General features: G+C 36.1%; 1 protein-coding gene across 1 annotated transcript in view; it reads right to left on the bottom strand.

Annotated features, from left to right (window-relative positions):
- MALRD1 (MAM and LDL receptor class A domain containing 1) overlaps nucleotides 1–21,334 on the bottom strand; it is an 838,152-nt gene that overhangs the window by 630,248 nt on the left and 186,570 nt on the right. The window lies entirely within an intron of this gene.

Here is a 21,334-nt window from a genome sequence, read left to right as displayed (position 1 = left end):
ACACTGATAGAATGAAAGAAAAAGAACCCTATAAGCATCTCAATAGACACAGAAAAAGCATGTGACAAAATCCAAAAGCCATTCATGATAAAAACAGTTAACAAATTAGGTATCAAAGTAATATACCGCCATATATGAGAAGCCCACAGTTAACATCACACTCAATGGTGTAAGGATGAAAACTTTTCCTCCAAGATCAGGAACAAGATAAGGTACCCACTCTCCCCACTCCTACTCATTATAAGACTGAAAGTCCTAGCTAGAGCAATCAGTCAACAAACAGAAAAGGCATCAGAATTCAATAGGTAGAAGCAAAAGGATCTCTATTTGTAGAAGACATGTTTCTATACAGAGAAAATCCTAAATACCCAACCAAAGAACTGTTAAAACTAATAAAGAAAACTCACTAAAGTTTCAGGATACAAAATTAACATACAAAAGTCAACAGAGTTTCTATGTGCTAACAACAAATTTCCTGAACCAGAAATGAAGTGATCCCATTTACAACGACATTAAATACAATAAAAACAATAAAATACTTAGGAATAAATTTAACTAAGGAAAGTGAAAGATCTCTAACAACTCTAAGACAATGATGAAAGCAATTAAAGAAGACACAAATAAATGGAAAAAGGTACCCTATCTTTGTGGACTGGAAGAATTAATATTATTAAAGTGTCAATACTACCAAAAGTCATCTATAGATTCAAGGCAATCCCTATCGAGATTTCAGTGTTTTTTTGTTTTGGTTTGGTTTTTGGTTTTGGTTTTTTAGCAAAGTAGAAAAAAACAGTCCTAACACTTATATGGAACCAAAAAAAGACCCCAAATAAGCAAAGAAATCCTGAAAAAGAACAAAGTAGGAGGCACCATACTTCCTGATTTTAAGCTATACTATAAAGCCACTGTCACCAGACCAGGATGGTACTGGCATAGAAGAGACCAATGGAACAAGGAATCCAGAAACAAACCCAAGAATATATGGTGAACGAATATTTGACAAGGGAGTCAAGACTGCTCAATGAAGAACTGCATCTTCAACAAATGATGCTGGGGCAATTGGACAAAAGACTGAAACTGAACCTGTATCTTACACCACTCACAAAATTTAACTGAAAATTAAATGAAGGCTTAACTGTGAGACCTGAAACCATGAAACTCTTAGAAGAAAAACACAGGAAAAAGCTCCTTGACATTGATCTTTGTAATAACATTTTAGAAATCACACCAAAAGCAGAAGCAAAAAAATTAAAAATAAACAAGTGGGACTACATCAAACTAAAAAGCTTCTGCACACCTGAGGAAACCAACAACAAAGTGAAAAGACAACCTACAGAATGGGAAAAAAAATTTACAAACCATGTGTCTGATAAGCAGTAATATCCAAACCACATAAGTTCAATGGCAGAAAAACCCCCAAATTAAAAATTAGCAAATAACTAATAAATATTTCTTTAAAAAAGATATACAACAGGTACATGAAAAGATGTTCAATACCTCTAGTCATTAAGGAAATGCAAATTAAAAACTACAATGAATTACCACCTCAGGTCCTTTAGAATGGCCATCATCAAAAAGACAAAAGATAAAAAAAAAAAAAAGACAAAAGATAACAAATGCTGGCATGGATGTAGAAGAAAGAGAACGCTTGGGCATTGTTGGGAGGATTGTAAACTGGTACAGCCACTGTGAAAACAGAATGAAGGTTCCTCAAAAAATTAAATATAGAACTAGATATAATCCATTTCTGGGACTATATCCAAGGGCACTGAAAACACAACCAGAAAAGAGAAGTAAACCTCCCTATGCATAGCAGCATTATTTATAATAATCAAAACAGGGAAACAACTTACGCGTCCAATGATGGATGAGTGGATAGAGAAGCTGTGGGGGTTAGAGATACTGACCCTGAACAACGTAGGAGTTAGATGTGCTGACCCCACCCCATGCAGCTGAAAATCTGCATATAAATTTTGACTCTCCAGGGGCGCCTGGGTGGCTCAGTGAGTTAAAGCCTCTGCTTTCAGCTGAGGTCATGATCCCAGGGTCCTGGAATGGAGCCCCACATCGGGCTCTCTGCTCAGCAGGGAGCCTGCTTTCCTTCCTCTCTCTCTGCCTGCCTCTCTGCCTATTTGTGATCTCTATCTGCCCAATAAATTTTAAAAAATAAATTAATTAAAAAAAAATTTTGACTCTCCAAAAATTTAAATAGCCTACCATTGACCAGAAGCCTTACTGATAGCATAATCAATAAATACATACTTTGTATATTGTATTCCTACTATTAAACTAGAGAAAGGAAAGCACTATATGTACCTTAAACTTCATACAGTGATGTATGCCAACTATCTCTCAATAAAACTGGAAAAAAATTATGAAAAGAGATACAATTTCACTTGCCTTTTTGAAATATTTGCAGTAACTTATTGCCTCCTTTCCTGAAGGACCCTAGAGGTCTGGTATTCCAAGCTGGGAGCCATTAATCCAGTGAGTGAAAAAAATGTGGTGTTTTTTTTCCCACTTTCAGAGTCTTTAGTATTACAGGAGAATCTTCTATTTCCTCATAATTCCCAGTTTCTAAAGCAAAATTCCCACAATGATCATGGCCACACTTACCCACCCTGCAGGGTCTACCCCTATACAGTCCAACTTTCCTCTGTTACAGCTGCCTGGTATAGCCATTCCCTGCTTATATACTAGATCACACCCTCCCTTGGAAATTCAACTGTATCTCTAACCCATCCCTATCTATTCTACTTTGTCTGCAAGCCTATAGAAACATGCTGTTCAACTCTATTCGCCCCATCTCACAGAACAGCCACCAACTCATTTCTCAATTTCCCTTTCTGAAGTCTTAGAAAGAGGTTGATGGGAGTTCCATCTTTCCAATTTTTCCTTGAGCTCCCTTCAGTCAGGCCTTACTCCTTTTATCAAAATCCACAACGATGTCATAATGTTACATCCAAAGTCAATTCTCAGTCCCGGCAATAATGCAGTGCTCTTTTGTTGAACATAAAGATTTTCACATACCATGAATCTCAAGGGCATTGTGTCAACTGAGAAAAACCAGACAAAGTCTATAATTGTATCTGAGCCCAGGCAAAAGGATACACTGTGCAGGAGCGCCTGGTGGCTCAATCAGTTGAGCATCTGACTCTTGGTTTCGGCTCGGTCGTAATCTCATGGATTGTGGGATCGAGCCCCACACTGGGCTCCACACTGAGTGGGGAGTCCGCTTGAAGATTCTCTCCCTCTGCCCATTCCCATGCATGCACACATCTCCTGAGCACTCTCTCTCAAATAAATATATCTTAAATATCTTTAAAAAATAAATCTTAAAAAAAAAAAAAAGACTGCTGTGTAAACTCAAAATCTGTGCAAATGTCCTGGATAACATGAGTTAACTGTTGCATCTTTGATAGTTACAATATTAGTTCCATTTCTGTCACTTTTCAAATAAAATTTATTTAGATACACAATCAAAGAGTTATCCTGTTCCTGTAAACACCCAATCCAGAGAATTCCAACTCCCTTGCATCCTCCTGCAAATCACCCAGCGCAAGCCCAAATACTGTCCCTAGTTCCTCCTAACACTTTCTTGCTGAGATGCCTCACAGATCCCCATGGTAAGTCATTTTCTTTATTCACCAAGTATCAGTAAACCCAACTTTGTTACAGGCATTTTATTGGTGGTCTCTGATACACATTAATACTCTCCTGTCTACTTGCCCTAAGCAAACACCATACTGCTGTTAAGTCAAATCCAGTAAATCCTCAGTTCAAAATGTTCCAGTACCACCCCCTCATGCCCATTTATTTATTTTTTTTAAAGATTTTATTTATTTATTTGACAGAGAGAGATCACAGTAGGCAGAGAGGCAGGCAGAGAGAGGGGAAGGGAAGCAGGCCCCTGCCGAGCAGAGAGCCCGATGCGGGACTCGATCCCAGGACCCTGAGATCATGACCTGAGCCGAAGGCAGCGGCTTAACCCACTGAGCCACCCAGGCGCCCCCCTCATGCCCATTTAAAAGCCAGTGCCCTCTTACAGTGACTCCTAAGGTCCTAGCTGAATGATTGTGAAGCCTGGATGCACGTTAAAATCTCGAGGGAGCCTGGGTTCCACCTCCCAGTGATTGTAACTTAACTGGATATGGCATCCAGAGTTTTCGAAGCTCTCAGGTAGCGTCTCCAAAGAAGCCAAGATTGAGGACCACAGCTCTGGATGGGCTGCTTATTCCTTTCACCTCATCTCTAATTATTTTTTTCTCCTCTCTTCCAGCTGCACTGGCCCACTTGCTATTGCTTAAACTCACCAACTATGTTCCTGTTTCACTTCCTTCTTTGTGCATGGAACACTTTTGCTTAAAGTATCCTCAGAGCTTATTTTCTGACCTTTTTCAAGATTTTCCTTTAAATCACTTCAGCACTGAGACCTGCTATGATCACCGTACTTAAACTTGCAAGGCCCTCTGCCAACCACATCACTTCCCCCATTACTCTTACCTTGCCTTTTTTCTTTGGTATAGATGCCCTTCAAAAATATTAAATTTACTCATTTATTATAGGTTCAGTGTCTCCCCAATTAGGAAGCAAGCTCCAAGAGCACAGGAATGTCTGTCTGTTTACTGTGGGATCTCAGACCATGTGTAGCATACAGGGGGCACTCAATACCACTTGTTATGAGCACTAGTGACCTTCCTTTCTCCAATATGAAATTTTCTTTCTCATTTCCCTCAAATTCTTGGTTCTATCAAAGAGTTAAACCTATTTAGTTGGTACTCTAAAACAATCCTACTTTCACGCCTAATTTTTTTTTCCCCCCAAAGGCTTATCTTCCCTCACATTTCCTTAATTGTGAGTTTTTCCTTAGGGTTTGGTACTTGACCCTTAACACTTCCTCATTTATATTGACACTTAATAACCTCTCTCCTTTGAAGAGAGAAGACTCCATCTTTCATACGTCAGCTAAAATGGAAAACTTAAAGCAGTGCCACCATGTCAAAGTTTTAGTTAAAAACACTGGCTCTTACTCAATACTCCCATCCTGGCAAATCCAGCACAGTACCAAAGCTTTAATCACTTATGTCAATAAATCAAAAAATTATTTATCTAATGCACTCTTCCCTTATTAGTGTCAAAACTCCAAAAAAAGAAAAAAAAAAAACAACGAGAAAATAATGATCTCCTTCCTCCCTCCCGCTCCCCTTCTCTCACTCTGTAAGTCAAGATAAAAACTAAAGACTACTACTTAAAACATCCCTTTTCCTTTCTCCCAAAACTCAAGTCGAGTGTTTCTTTATTCTACTTACTAAACTTTTATTATGACCTATCTTTACATGTCACTTCTGTTCATGATAATCTCTTACCTTTCCTCTTAAAGCCTCCCAACTGAAACCATTATTTCCATACTCCCCTTCAATTCATTCTATACACCTCAGCCAACGTATAAACATTTAAAGACCTCTAAAATTCAAACCTGATCGTGCAACTGCACAAAAATCCTTAAATGGCTTTCCTACGTTTTAGTGTAATAATCCTTATCATGGTTAAGCTAATTCTCAACAACCTCTGTGCTTCTCTTGCATTTATGCTCAAACTACCTCTATTATCACAGTTTCTTTAATAAATCAAGATTATTTTCCTCCTCACTCATTTTAATGCCTTACTACAGTCCATTTCTTCTGTTTGGAACCCCCCATTTATGTTCACTTAACTATTCAAATTCATTCTATCACCGTCCTTTTTACAAGTTAATGAGACTCATATAGTCAATGGATCTTGACAAAGGACTAGACAACACAATGAAAGAAAAAGACAGGATTTTCAACAAATGATGAAGAACAACTGGATACCACATGCAAAAAAATTAAGTCCAGACAGACCTCACATCCTTCATAAATAGAAACTCAAAATAGATCAGAGCTCTAAATATGAAATGCAAAACTCCGAAACTTCTCGAAGATAATGTAGGTGACCCTGGGCAATGACTTGTTAGATGCAACACCAAAACACAATCCATGAAAGAAATAATGATACACTGGACTTTACTAAAATTGAATTTTTCTGCTCTGCAAAAGACAACGTCAAAGAATAAGAAGACAAAGCACAGACTTGGAGGAAATACAAAAGATCCATCTGATAAAGAACTGTTACCCAAAATATGTAAAAACAAGCCACCTGATTAAACAATGGGCCAAAGACCTGAAGAGACACTTCACCAAAAAAGATATACATATAGCATCTAAGTATATGAAAAGATGTTTCACATCATAGATCATCAAAGAAATGCAAGATACCACTAAAAATCTATTAGAATGGCTAAAAACCAGAACACTGACAATACCAAAGGATGGTAAGAATGTGGAGCAATAAGAACTCTGATTCATTGCTGGTGAGAATACAAAATGGTACAGCCATTTTGGAAGACATTTTGGCAGTTTTTACTAAAATGAAATGTATACATATAATATGATCCAGCAATGATGCGTCTTGGAATTTACTTAAAAGAATTAAAACCTTATGTTCACATAAAAAGCAGCCATGGATGTTTACAGCAGCTTTATTCATACAGAATACTGAACAATGTAATATTATTCAACACTAAACAATAATGAACTTGTAAGCCATGAAAAAACATGGAGGAAGCTTAAATGCATTATTAGTAAGTGAAAAAAATCTCAAAATGCAATGTACTATATGATTCGCAACTTCATTGCGAAAGGCAATGAAGACTATGTAGATGGTGAAAAGATCAGCTGTTGACAATAGTTGGGGGCAAGGGAGGGATGAACAGTCAGAGCACAGAGGATTTTAGGGCAGTGAAAATACTCTATCTGATACCATAAAGACGGATACATGTTGCTGCACATTTGTTCAAAGCTATGCAATGTATAACATCCAAAGTGAACGCTGAGGTATGCCACGGACTTCGGATGATCATGATGTGTCAAGGTAGGTTCTTCATTTGAAACAAATGTCCCACTCTGGTTAGGGATGCTGATAATGGGCAAGTTTTGCATGTGTCAGCACAGGGGCTGTATAGGATATCTCTGCACCTTCCTCCTCAATTCTGCTGTGAAACTAAAAGTACTCTAAAAAAAAAAAAAGCTCAATTAAAGAAAATTTCAAAAAAAATTTAATGCATATTTAAATCCGGCTATCTCCACACTAGTGCTAATCTGAGAGTCGATCTGTAACTTTCACAGCCCCTCTGTGGCCTCATCAAGATTGGAATTATGTATATATGGGTGTAATGTAGTTTTCCCCATTAGACTATAATCTCTATGATGGCAGAAACCGTATGTCTTGTTCACTCTGTAAACAGCTATAGAGTCGACTACAGTGCTTGATAAATATTTATCCAATGAAAGTGACCCTGAGCGGGGCACCTGGGCGGCTCAGTGGGTTAAAGCCTCTGCCTCCAGCTCAGGTCATGGTCCCAGAGTCCTGGGATCGAGCCCTGCATCATCAGGCTCTCTGCTCTTCGGGGAGGCTGCTCCCCACTCCCCTGCCTGACTCTCTGCCTACTTGTGATCTCTGTCAAATAAATAAATAAAATCTTTTTTAAAAAAAAAAGAAAAGAAAAGAAACAAAGTGAGCCTGAGGACAAGTGTTATATAATACTATTATGCACTCCCTCCAGGTACCCTCCCCAAGTACCCACTCCTTTACCACAGTAATATAAAATTACGTCCCCAGGTAGACCCTCTCTAGCCAACCTGCCTCACTCTCACTTTTAGTAACAACTCATTTCTACAACTGAACACCATGCTTCCAGCCAACTTCCCAAGAGCTATACAGAGTTTCCAAATGAAGTCAAGCAATGTCTTCACTCCTGAAGTTTTCATTAATGCCCCTCCTGTGCTCCTTATCTTAGACTCCTAAAGATACCAATCTAGACCATCCTTTATTGTCAATGGAGCAAAACTTTTTCTACTCTTTACAATTTTGTGTGTATTTTTTATCCTCTCATCTAAACTGTAATCTACTCCACAGCAGGGCAAATACACTAACATCTTTGCATTCTCTGCAAAGTATTTAGCAGGTATTAAACAGTCATTATTAACAACTACATTTGATGGGCTGCTATGGCTTCTTTTATGCACATGTGTTCAGATTGTCTCACTAGATTATTTTTTCCCTAAAGGAAAGACTCCTTTCTACTTTTTCTATTTGTTTATGTGTATTTCCCTACAAACCCAGCAAAATGATGGAAATGCTCAAACACACTTGAAATATAGTTACTGGAAATTGAGAAATACTAGCCTATTTAAAAGCCTCCCTTTTAAATGCCCATAGGTGTGAAGAGGTTTATACTGCTGAAGAACTTTACAAATGTATTGCCCTGGAAGACTTAGTGAAATGAAAATCAACCCAAAGATCCATTTCACACTCCCGCCTCTACCCTAAAGTAACTGTGTGGAAAGAGCCATGATGTTCATTCTTTTTATGCCTTACTTTTCTTCACTGTAAATTACTTAAAACATATAAATACATTTCAAAGAATGTCAGGTACAAAATAAGTGCCTTTTGACTGTTGGTATTTATTATGTTATCATACAGTATCTTTAACCGTCTTTAAATCTATACTCAAGTATAGATTTCAGGTCTCTTTAAATCTTTATCCCAAGAAGAGAGGTCTATATGAACACTAGAAGGAAATGTCAATTTCACTATCTACATGGTAAAGTTCTGTAAGGCAAGGAGACACAGGCTGCTAAGAATATTGGTGTCAAATAGGGAGGATCATTATCTCTTCTTATACTTCTCATCATACACATTGCTAGTATGAAAATAGAAACAAAATGGACAAGAGCAGTACTTATGGAAGAAAAGAGAGTGACTCCAGAAGTTCTGACATACAAGCAAAAAAAAAATGCCACTTATAGTTCTAATTTATAATTTTTAGAGTGAAGAACAACGATCTTGCAGAAAAATAAAATCCAAAGGAACTCAAAGTAATGACACAGGAAAAAAAAAATCTACTCTCTCCACAGACAGCTTTAATAATATAATTTATTGAAATTTAATCTTAAATAATCATAGAAAAATACTTTCTTATTAAATACAGATCTTGTTCTCAATAGAATTTTCAACTGAGAAAAATCCTTTATTTTTGTCTCAACTCTTTATTACATACTTTATTATCCACTTTAGTATTTTATCTCTACCATCCCAAATTTCTCTAATCTAGCAATATAATTATCTGAAGCAAAGACTGCTGAAAATACCATGGGTTATTTACCAGATTTTACTTTCTACAAAAATATATTTTTTTCTTCCTCTGATCAATGGCTCCATAAATGAGAAAGAATGGACTTTTTCTCTACTACTTGGTTTTATGTCACAGTAATGATGAGCCTTTTACCTCAACAACTTCTCATTCCAGTCTTTTACAATCACCTCTGTCAAGTGAACTGTGTTTGTTGACTACAAAACAGTATTTAAATTATAATTTGAGGACAATATGAAGAAGACAATGAAAATCCAGTTTACTAAGAACAAAACAACTAGGAACTCTTTTTCCTACAAGGACTTATTTACTAATATGTACTTAATTTAAAAAAAAGCTCAATAATTAGCAAATTTATTTGGTAGTTAGGCCTATAGAAAAGAGTATAATCTAGAAAAGAGAAAACAGTAGCTTCATTTCCTGTCTTCTATTAAAACAAAAAAGCAATTTGTGGTTATACAGAGAGGAGCATTTTAGGAAAACTTTAATTCTACAATTAAGTTTAAATATGTCAAATATCACCCCAAAAATACCTTCTTGAAACATTTTTTTCAGAATACATGCAGAAAAAGCACAGTCCTAAATAGAAGACCAAGATACACACATATATAATACATTCACAGCAAAAGACACAAGGCTATAAGCAATTCAAGCTTTTTCACAGTGCATATATGGGACGAACAAAATTCCTAAATCTCAATGCATACAACAATTACTATGAGAGGGTAAAAAATTGTGAAAATACGAATACGGTTCCTACTGGAGGTGGCTTCCAAAGCACCAGCACATAAACTCAGCCAGGTTCTATTTTAGATCTCAGCTGCAGAAACGCCAGCCCAAATTCCTAAATTTAGTAGATATAGTAGTTTGAAGAAAACATACAACTGGTATTTAAGTTTGAAAATGTAAATCAGAAAAATAATAAATCATTCCATTTTCCTATATTGCTTCACCTGTCTTTGCTTAGACTTTACTGAATCCAAATACTACATACTGACTTATGTGGTTTTTCCTGTGAAGAGATAAAGTAGAAATTGAGAAATAATTTAGATCTTTTTTCTTAAAATCCCACAACTCAACAGTTTGCAGGTAGAAATAAATGGCAGTGCTCAAAAAATTGTTTGAGAATATTAAAATATCTTTATCATGTACAGAGTTTATGAAAACTTTGGACTTCCATCTATATTACATAATGCAGACTAGAACAAAATAATTTATGTATGTCCTGTTTATACGACATGGACCTGAGAATATGTACCACTAATGCTTTTTGACACATGAAATCTTCATTTTCTAGTATGTAAGTTATTTTTTGGAACTAAACCAAGCTTGGTGTAAAGTAATATTCCTTATGTTAGCCTTTGAGAAAGCTAATATTTGTTCACAAAAATAGAAACTTCTGAAGAGTATCTTCATGACCATGAGAGGAGTAAAAGCAAATTTCAAAAGGCACTTCAAGCACAGAGAAATTAAAATACTTCTACTTTGCTGGTATGACCATTTTTTTTTAAACACAGTGACCCTTAGTGAAAAAAGGAGAGGGGCAGGATGGCAGGAAGACAGTGTTCATAAAATATAAATAGGACGATTAAAGTAGTTGTAGTTTTGTATTATAAAGAAACATTCCATTAAATAAACTAAGATTCTCAAATAATCTGCAAGTGCTATAATCTCTATTTTTAACATCCCCAATTTTTAAAAAAATATTAACTTTTTTCTTTTTTCTTTTTTTTTTTTTTTAAAGATTTTATTTATTTATTTGACAGACAGAGATCACAAGTAGGCAGAGAGGCAGGCAGAGAGAGAGGGGAGGAAGCAAGCTCCCTGCGGAGCAGAGAGCCCGATGCGGGGCTCGATCCCAGGACCCCGGGATCATGACCTGAGCCGAAGGCAGAGGCCTTAACCCATCGAGCCACTAAGCCATATATTTCATATTTTTTTCTAAAACGTTTGAAAATATTTTAGAGGCACCGAAAACCTAAATCCATGGTAAGTTTAATAAATCTCTGAGGGTAAGTAACAGTCTCATCTAAAAGAAAAAGAAATCAAATTGTGTTAGAGATGCTTATAAAAAATGACAAAATTAGAATAAATTGCATTAAAAATATTAAATATCTGAAATTCTAGAATACCAATATTCATAAACAGAAATCCTGAGGGTAGTATTGTGTTTTTCTCCTCATAGGAAACGCCTGTTTTGTCAAGCAGTTAAGGTTCTCTGTGGGGAAAATGATATGCTAGTCAGTCCACTGCCAGACTCTCAGCCTAAATTCCACTGGCTTCTCTCCCTTTGCAGCAAAACAGACAAAGACCCTTACTCTTACTCCACTCAACTCTTTAATGTCTTTACCTCATCTCAACTCAATGCCAGAATTTTTAATGCACAGGTTCATAAAAATGGGGTAAAGAAAAAGAATTTCTATCAATAAAATAGATTCACAGTATAAAATTAACTCTGCCAAAAAAAAAAAAAAAAGCAGGCAAAGAAATAAAAATAAAGACTTTAGAAATCTGGAGCTCATTTACTAATTTTTTAATTCAATTCACTATGATCAGGGTCCATTGCCAAATTGTGGTCTCCTAACCTCTTTTCATGTCTATAAACTATCTTGTGAAATATAATGTGATTAAACAAATAATTACTAATGGGAAATTATAATCTTTTAATTAAAAAAAATGAGGAATGACATCACCAAGATGGCAGCATAGCTTATTCCTGACTTCAGTCCCCTCTCAAGAAAAACAAACAACTATTCAAGAACAAGACACCACTGAGAGACTCCTAGAACATGGGGGTGAGGCTGAAGTAACCCCTGCACCTCGGAGACAAACTACGTAGGAAGAGAAGTGGCTACATACACATTGACCTCACTAGTGCCCCCCACCCACCCCAGGCAAGCATAGCACCCACTGAGGTCTCCCGTGAACTTCCATTTCTTCCCCAAGGGAAGAAAAGAGAGTCTAAGGGAAACAACCAGCACCCCCAACTCAGCACTGTGGGTACTTTGTGGGAGCCCCTACTCTGATCTCATACCTGCACAGGGATTGCAGGAAAACTATGAGGTTCAACCATTGGGAATCAGACTGGGACAGAGAAGTGGGGGGAAGCTTGCAACAACCAGCACACAACCTTGGCAGACCAAGTTCACACCTACTGTGCCCAAGTAATAATATCAACCGGTTGCTTTGCTCATTATCAGAACCAAGATGGGTATACACTCTGACCAAGGAACTTGGCAGAATACAGATCTTATTTATTCAGATCCTCAAATGAATACTGTTGACCATAGAGCCAAGCTTGCCTAAGCCCAGGGAGGGAGCTGAATCACAGCCCCTTCTGTGGAGAGTGTCTTCCAGCCCCATCTGACAAAAAGGACTGGAGAAAACTCCTAAAAGCTATGTGACCCAAAGAGTCAAGCTGAGAAGTAGGAAGAGCTGAAGTTTGCAAAGACAGTGGCCCTGTTTGGCCAGGGAACTTGAGACTGTGGGTCAGCCTGAGTTCAGACTACAAAGAACTTTACGGGATTTAGTTGATGCTCCCACTGCACCCAGAGAGGGAATCTAATTCATAACCCTGCTCACTGTTGAATGCAGCCATCAGCCTATCCAACCAGAGAAGCTGACCAAAGCAAAAAGAAAGCTGTGATGCCCATCCTGTAACCTCTCATAGGCAACCAAGCCAGCAGTCCTATCCAATTGTTCTTGCCACCAGAACACGTCCCATCCTGACCTTAAAGCTTAAACAGTTGCCTCACCCAAGAGAAGACCACAACAGCTGGTCCCATTTGCCCAGATATTCCCAGCACATGCCCAGAAACTGAAACTGACTGAATGGTAAAGAAGTGTCTCTGCCAAACCAAACCTGTAAAGTCTGGAAATGGAGCCCAATTATGTAAATGTACAGGTACCAACATGAGGAATCAAAGATCACAAAAACTCAGGTAAATGGGACACAACCAAAGTAAACCAATAAAATTTCCAAAACCTAAACCTTAAGAAATGGAGATCTAGGAACTGTGAGAAAGAATTCAAAATAATCCCCTTAAGAAAGTTAGTGAACGATGAAACACACACACACACACACACACACACAGAAAACTAAATGAAATAAAGAAAACAGTGCATAATAAAATGAGAACTTTGAAATGGCAACCATTAAAAAAAATCCAAACATAATCCTTAAAGTTAAAAAATAAAATAACTAAACTGAAGAATTCAACAGAAAATGTCAAAAGTAGACTCAACCATGCAGAAGAGACGATCAGTAATCTGAAAGAGGAGACACTGAAAATTATCAAAAAAAGAATACTAATCATCATCATAAAAAGCGTAAATCTCACTGGTAATGATAAACATAGAGTCACAGATAAGCAATATTTATGCAATATGGTAATAGTGTTGGTGAATTCACTTAAAATTCTACCTTAAGTTTAAAAAATGTGGTAAAAATGACTGTAGCTATTATAATCTGTGATTAATTACACAATGTAAAAATATGCACATTGTATCAGCAATAAAAAAAAGGAGGAAAAGAGGTAAAAGTGTAAGGTTTATAAATTTTATTTATAAAATAAAGTTATCAGTTTAAAATGAGGTGTTTTAAGTTGAAGATATTTTATGTAAGCCTCATTGTAACTACTAAGAAAATCCTATAGTAATTACATAAAACCTGATAGGAAATCAAAGCACACTGATACCAAAAGACACACACACACACACACACACACACAGGACTATTACTCAGCCATAAAAAAAAAAAAAAAGAATGAAATCTTGCCATTTGCAAAAACATGGATGGATCTTAGAGACTGTAATGCTAAATTAAGCCAGTCAGTCAGAGAAAGACAAATCCCATATAATTTCACTCATGTAGAATTTAAGAAGCGAAACAACAAAAAAAGAGACAAACCTAAAACAGAGTTTTAAATACAGAAAAACTGGTGGTTGCCAGAGACGAGATGGGTTCAAGGATGGGAAGAAATGGGTGAAGCAGATTAATAGCACTTTCATCAAGATGAGCACTACGCAATGTATAGAAATGTTGATTCACTATATTGTATACCTGAAACTAATATAACACTATATGTTAATTACAATGGAATTTTTTAAAATAAATTATTTTTTTAAGTTACAACCTCCCTCCTCACATGGGCATCTCCCCTTTACCATTATGTGATTAATTTTTCTCCATACTGTAAACATTTTACTTATTTCTTTTGTTATTGTCTACATTCCACTACTTAAACGTAAATTCCACTACGGCAAAGAGTTTTTGTCATTTTGTTCAATGTTCATTCCTGGCATATAAAAGGTGCTCAATAAATTTGTTGAATTAAAAAAAAAAAAGAAAATGCCCTAAAGAAGAAAAGTCCTGGACCAGATAGCTTCACTGGTGAATTTTACCAAACATTTAAAAAAGAATTAACACCAATACTTCTCAAACTCTCCCACAAAATCAATGAGGAGGAAATACTCCCAAATTCATTTTAGGAGGCCAGCATTATCTTGATAACAAAATCAGAAAAAAATACTTCAAGAAAAGAAAACTACAGGCTACTATCCTGATAAATACAGAGGCAAAAATTCTCAACAAAATTCTAGCAAAAAATTCAGCAGCCATTGAAATGATCATTCACCACAATCAACTGGGAATTATCCTAGGACAAAAGGATGGGTCAGAATACGGAAATGGATCAATGTGATACCTCACATTAATAGAATGAAAAATCCTATGATCATCTCAAAAGAAAAAAAAGCATTTGACAAAATCCAACTGTCATTCGTGAATAAAACAATTAACAAATAAGGTATGGAAGTAACGTGTCTCAATATAATAGAAGCCATTTATGACAAGTCCACAGCTAACATCACACATCACACTCAACAGTCAAAGGCTGAAAGCTTGTCCTCCAAGATCAGAAACAAGATAAGGTGCCCATTCTCACCACTCCTATTCAATATAGTACTGAAAGTCCTAGCTAGAGCAATCAGTAAAGAAAAAGAACCAAAAGCCATCAGAATTCAAAAAGAAGATGCATGGTCTCTATTTGCAGATAACGTGTCTTTAAATAGAGAAAAATCCTAAAACCTCAACCAAAAGCCTTCTGGGCTAACCAACAAACTCCGTAAAGTTGCAGGATACGAAATCAACATACAAAAGTCAATAGGGTTTCTACACACTAACAACAAATTTTCTGAAAAATAAAGAAACTTATCCCACTTTACAATTATATCAAAACAATAAAATACTTAGGAATAAGTTTAACTGAGAAGGTGAAAGATCTCTACCCTGAAATCTATAAGGCATTGTTGAAAGCCATCCAGGAAGCTGCAAATAAATGGAGCTGTGCATTGAAAACATTGATACTATTAAAATGTCAATACTACCCAAAGCCATCTATAGAGTCAAAATTCCAAAGGTTTTGTTTGTTGGTTTGGTTTGGGGTTTTTTGTTGTTTTGTTTTTTTATCAGAAGTAGGAAAAACACTCCAAAACTTTATGTGTAAAAACCCAAATAGGCAAAGAAATCCTGAGAAAAAAGAATGAAGCAGGAAGCATCACACTTCCTGGTTTCAAGCCAAACTATAAAGCTCCAGTCACCAAAAAAGTATGGTATTGGCACAAAAACAAAGAGACCCATGCAAAGAACAGAAAACCCAGAAATAGACCCAAACATATACAATCAACTAATATTTGAGAGGGAAGACAAGAATACTCTGAAGAAAACACAGTCTCTTCAATAAATGATTCTCAGATTATTGGATATTCACATGTGAAAGAATGAAAGTGGACCCATATTTTACATCACTCACCAAAATTAATCAAAAATGGATTAAGACATAATTGTGAGACATGAAACTCCAAAAATAAAACATAAGACTAAATTTCCCTAACATGGGTCTTGGGGATCATTTTTTAAATATTAACACCTAACACAAAAGCAACTAAAGCAAAAATAAGTAATAAATAATGCCATAGGACTACAGTAAACTAAAAACTTTCTGCACTCTAAAGAAATCATCCATAAGGTTAAAAGACCTGCAAAAAAATATTCATAAAGGAGATAAGTTTATCTCCTGCAAATTATAAAGAACCCATAAAGCTCAAGAGCAAAAAACAAATAACCCAATTAAAAAATGGGCAAAGTACATGAATAGACATTTCTCCTAAGAAGGTATATAAAAGGCCAACAAATACATGAAAAGACATTCAACATTATTGGTCATTAGGGAAATGCAAATTAAAGGCACAATATCACTTCACAACTGTTAGAATGGCTACTACCAAAAAACGAAAACAAATATTGGCAAGGATGTGGAGAAAAGGGAATCCCTGTACACTGTGGTAGGAACAAAAATTGGTGCAACCAATATGGAAAACAGTATGGAGGATCCTCAAAAAACTAAAACTAAGACTACCACATGATCCAACAATTCCACCTCCGGGAATACACTTGAAGGAAACAAAAACGTTAACGCCAAAAGGTATCTGCACCCCCATGTTCATCGCAGCATTATTTATAATAACTAAGACACAGAAACAACCTAAGTGTCTATCCTTGAGTTAATGGATAAAAAAGTAATGGTATCCATACACATACACACACATGTATATATGTATAAACAATGGAATATTATTCTTTCATAACAAAAAAGAAAACCTACCATTTGCAACAACATGGATGGGTCTTGAAGACATGATGCTAAGTGAAATAAGTCAGAGAGAGATCAATACTAAATGATCTCACTTATACGTAGACTCTAATACAAACAAACTCACAGAAAAAGACATTAGACTTGTGGTTACCAGAGGTGGAGGCTAAAGGGGGACAGGAGGAGAACTGGAAGAAGGTGATCAAAATATACAACTTTCCAATTATAAGATAAGTAAGTACTAGGGATGTAAGCACAACAGGAGGACCACAGCTAACCCTGCTGTATGATATATACAGAAGTTATTATGAAAGTAAACCCTCAGCTTTCTTATCACGAAGAGAATACTGTTTTTCTTTTTTTTTTTTTCTTTCTTTTTAGTGCATCTGTACAAGAAGATGGATGTTAGCTGAACCCACGGTGGTAATCATTTCACGATATATGAAAATCAAACCCTCAAGTGTTATGCCCTAAAATTCTACCATGATGCATGTCAATTATTTTCAATACAACTGAAGGGGGAAAAAAGAACATCAGACCTGTAGATAGTATTTACCATTCCAATGATAAATGACCCTTGGAAAATGACCATTTGACATCCTAGGGGCCTAAGGGCATGATATCTCCTCCAAAAGTGAAGTCTTTATCTCTGGCTTGTCTCAATTTAATCATGACTCTGAGAGGATGAAAGGGCTGTGTGCTAAGAATGTGGAGTAGGGAGGATGATAGCCTAGATTCAATATGGGGTTCCACCATTTATGGACCTGACATTAGGCAAAGATGCACATTATAAAATTTATTAGTCTCGGGGCACCGTGGTGGCTCAGTGGGTTAAAGCCTCTGCCTTCGGATCAGGTCATGATCTCAGGGTCCTGGGATAGAGCCCAGCATCCGGCCTTCTGCTCGGCAGGGAGCCTGCTTCCCCCTCTCACTCTGCCTGCCTCTCTGCCTACTTGTGATCTCTGTCTGTGAAATAAATAAAGTCTTTAAAAAAAAAAGTACATTAAAAATGAATAAATAAAGTCTTTAAAATAAATACATAAATACATAAATAAATTTATTAGTCTCAACTCCAAGTCCACACTTCCCTCCCATGCTGGACTCTGTAAACATTTCTGAGTAGCTCATACAATGTTTGGCTTTGTTAGTAGACAGCATAGGATGGATACCACAAAGCACAGTAGAATAGGAGGCTTCTGGAAGCTTCTCTTTGTGGTTCCAAAATACTTGGGTTGGTTTGTTTGCTTGTTCATTTTTGCTTTTGCCCTGTGACTGCCAACAATTTAAAACAACCCAGTTACAGTGCCCCTTCAGTGAGTTGCAGATATCCTAGTGGATAATTTCTCCCTTGGCCCATGAGCTATTAACCAAATCTAGCTCACCCCAGCAAATTTTTCTACCTTCCAGTGGGTCCCAGTAACACCCTCTCCAATAAAGCTTTTTTTTTTTTTTTAAATTTTTTTCCACTAAAGTTTAAATATCACTGTTGGGATATGGGGAGTGGGGTGCACTCATTCAAACCAATTCCTTCCTTGGATTGTCTGTCTCAGCACTAGAAGTAGTAGTTGGTCCCCACATTTGCCATTCCTTTCTTTACTGTTCTTTTATTTCTTTTGTAGGTAACCACTTTTTCAAATTACGTAATTCTTTTTATTAAATTTTTCTTGTTCAAATTACTAGTGTGGTTTTCATCGCCTGAATGGACACTAACTGCTAAGAAAGTCTGTAAAATTAAGCTAACAATACTGACCTCTTAGACTGGTTTTGATTTTTACAGAGTTCATATAAAGTTCTTAAAACCATGTACATTTGGTAACAGCCTTAACCTATGAAGAGACAGGCTTACAACTATTAATCCCTGGCAGAACTTTCAGGAGATCATTCTTCTAACAAGAAAAAACAGAACATTTTTAAAGAAATTCCTGCTGAGTAATTATCTACCTTCTAAAGAACACATTCTTCAATCCTTGTAACAACTCTTTGTTTATACCTCTATTTGCATTATAATTACAGTGCAACAGTATTATACATAAAGAAATACATAATTATATTATGTATTTATGTATGTATGTATATTATACATAAAGAAATACAAAGTATTTCTTACCCAATGCACTACGCTTCTTGAGGGAAATCATCACATTTTATTCTTCACTGAATCTCTTGGTATAGGATAGAAGCTCAATATAGGTTTGTGAGGACCCAGAGCACGGCTATCACAACCCAACAATGCCCCTGATGTCCTCACCATCCTGACCTACGTTTTGCATGGATTGCTGAGTTCTTCCAACACTATGCTTCACCAAGCTTCATAAAAATGTCCATGCCCCTATGCTGTCTTGAGTAAAAATACTTGAGTTTCATTTCAGGTATGGGTGATAAGTAAAATGTGCGAATCTTATAAGTTCCCTCTTGCCTGACTTCAGTGTCTTCTACAGGTGTTATCTAAATAATTTTGCAAAAGATTGTTCACCAACACCATCGCCTTCTTTTCCTTCTTTAATATTTTCCCAGGTATGGTAGGATAACTTTACAGCCATGTAAGGGTAATGCAGAACGGATGGATACACTGCCTTCAGAAAGGAAAAACTTAAAGGAAACCCTTAAAAATTCAAAAACATATCAAACTAGCCAAGATCTATAGTTTTATGACCAACTGATTTACGGGTACACTGTAGTTTGAAGGAGCATTCTTAAGTATTCTATAGTCTTCTGCCATTAGTTGTACTTCAGTGACAATTGTTTAGAGTAAGAGTAAGCATTCTTACATATCCACAAAGAATAAAGGAATACTTATAATATAATCTTGTTGTCTTTTGAGTTCTATATTGCATTTATTTTAAACTCTATACTCCAACACAGCAAAACTGAAGGAAAGAGGTATCTTCATTTTTCCACTACTGTTTTAAAGCTAATCTGGTTTGCTTTCAACTGCAAGTCATTTTAGTTTTATAGCAGTCTCCATTCTGGGGCTCTTCATTAAATATTTACTTGAGTAGTGTGTACTTTACATTCAGAGTAGATATGTACAGTAGCCCCCCTTTGTCTGTGGTTTTGCTCTCCCTGGTTTCAGGTAACCAAGGTCAACTGTCTGAGGGAGCAGATGATCCTTACTCTGAAGAATGGTCAAAAAGGTCAATACTAGTCTGATTTTTAGTTTTGTTGATTGTTTCCTTGGCTGTATAGAAGTTTTTATTTTCATGTAGTCCCAATACTTTATTTTTGTTTTTATTTCCCTCGCTTCAGAAGACCTATCTAGAAAAATGTTGTTTTGGCTAATGCCAGAGACATCAGAGAACCTGTGCTCTCTTCTAGAACTTTTGTGGTTTCAGGTCCCACATTTATGTCTTTAATCCATTTTGAGTTTATTTTTGTGTGTAGTATCAGAAAGTGGTTCAGTTTTCCAGTTTCACTCATTTGCATGTAGCTGACCAGTTTTTCCAATCCCCTTTGTTAAAGAAACTATCTTTTTTCCCATTGGATATTCTTGCATCTTTTATTGAAGGTTAATTGACAATATAATCATTGGTTTATTTCTGGGTTTTCTATTCTGTTCTATTGATCTATGTGTCTATTTTTTGTGTCTGTAGCATTCTGTTTTGATTACTATAGCTTTGTAATATAACTTGAAGTCTGGAATTATACTTTCGGGTTTCTTTTTAAAAATTATACTGTCGGGTTTCTTTTTAAAAACTTCTTTGACTATTTGGGGTCTTTACTGGTTCCATATAAATTTTAGAATTTTTTATTCTAGTTCTGTGAAAAATGTTATTGGTATTTCATAGGGATTATATTAAATCTATAGATTGCTTTGGATATTACAGACATTTCAACAATATTTGTTCTCCCAACCATGAGCATAGGATGTCCTCCATTTTTTGTGTTGTCTTTAACTTCTTTCATCAGTGTTTTAGAGTTTTTAGAGTATAGGTCTTTTACCTCTTTGCTTACGTTTATTCCCTGCATCTTATTATTTTTCATGTAACCTACTGAATGGAGAAAATATTTGCACATGACATATCTTTTAAAGCGTCAGTATCCAAAATACATAAAGAACTTACACTCAACACCAAAAAAAAAAAAAAAAAAAGCTAATCCAATTAAAACATGGGTAGAAGACATGAACAGACATTTCTCCAAAGACAACATCCAGCTGGCAAAAAGGTACATGAAAAATGCTCAACATTGCTCTCATCATCAAGGAAGGACAAACCAAAACTATGAGGTATCACCTCACATCTGTCAGAATAGCTAAACTCAAAAGCACAGGAAACAAATGTTGATGAGGACGTAGAGAAAAAGGAACCCTTGTGCGCTGTTGGTAGGAATGCAAACTCCTCCAGCAACTGTGGAAAACAATATGGAGGTTCTTCAAAAAGCTAAAAATAGAACTACCCTATGATCCAGTAATCCCAGTACTGGGTATATACCCAAAGAACACAAAAACAGT

This window comes from Neovison vison, chromosome 12, assembly GCF_020171115.1.
Source record: "Neovison vison isolate M4711 chromosome 12, ASM_NN_V1, whole genome shotgun sequence".
Lineage (NCBI taxonomy): Eukaryota > Metazoa > Chordata > Mammalia > Carnivora > Mustelidae > Neogale > Neogale vison.
Note: the sequence above shows the minus strand (reverse complement) of the source record. Positions and strands in the feature narration are given on the sequence as shown.